Genomic DNA, 815 nt, shown 5'->3' on the forward strand with positions numbered 1-815 from the left:
TAATGAATAACTTACCCTCTTATCCATCATCTCATTAATGATCCTATGTTCCACCTTAGTCACGTGTAAAATCAAATTTATTGTTCTAGAATCCTCACATATGGCTGCCTTTCACTTTTTTGGAATGCGAGCTAACACTGTACTACCTTGGCTGAGTGCGAGATGAAACTTATCGTCTTTAGTTTTCACATACGGTTGCTGTTTTTTGAAATTGGCAACTAACACTTTTCTTACGAAACCATTCGAATCCCTTTATCATAGATGCTACAAATGAGCCCTTAAAAAACTTTTTATTCACTTTTTCTGAAAACCTTAAACAGTGACACAGGGATGTTTCCATCCCCACGGCCTTATTTGATTCCAATTCCCTTAATGTTCGTTTCATCTCGCAATCAAGTACACCTGGACCTATGCCATCCCCATCTGTGTCATATTCACTATGTCTCAACTTGCTGCCCTAATATCACCACCATATATGTAGATCTTCTAAGTATTCTTTCAATCTACCTTGAATCTTTCGTTGTGAGATAAATGATTTCCTTACCATGTCCCTAATAGTTTGCACGGTATTCCCTTTCTTACTTCATGTTAATTCTTTCACTGGAGAAACCACGCGTTTCGCCTTTCCTTTGAAACTGTCTATATTATTTCACTGCTTCCTCCACCACGCTTATTTCGCCCTTTTATTTTGCCGCTTCAGTTCATTATACATCGCTTTAAACTTCCTTCTGCCTAATTATTTGCTTACATTCTTCCATTTCCTTCTCTCGTCTATTCGTGCAATCATATTGACCGCAATCCATACTTTCCTTGCT

Source organism: Hetaerina americana, unplaced genomic scaffold (assembly GCF_022747635.1).
Source record: "Hetaerina americana unplaced genomic scaffold, ioHetAmer1.1.p SCAF_14, whole genome shotgun sequence".
NCBI classification, from domain to species: domain Eukaryota; kingdom Metazoa; phylum Arthropoda; class Insecta; order Odonata; family Calopterygidae; genus Hetaerina; species Hetaerina americana.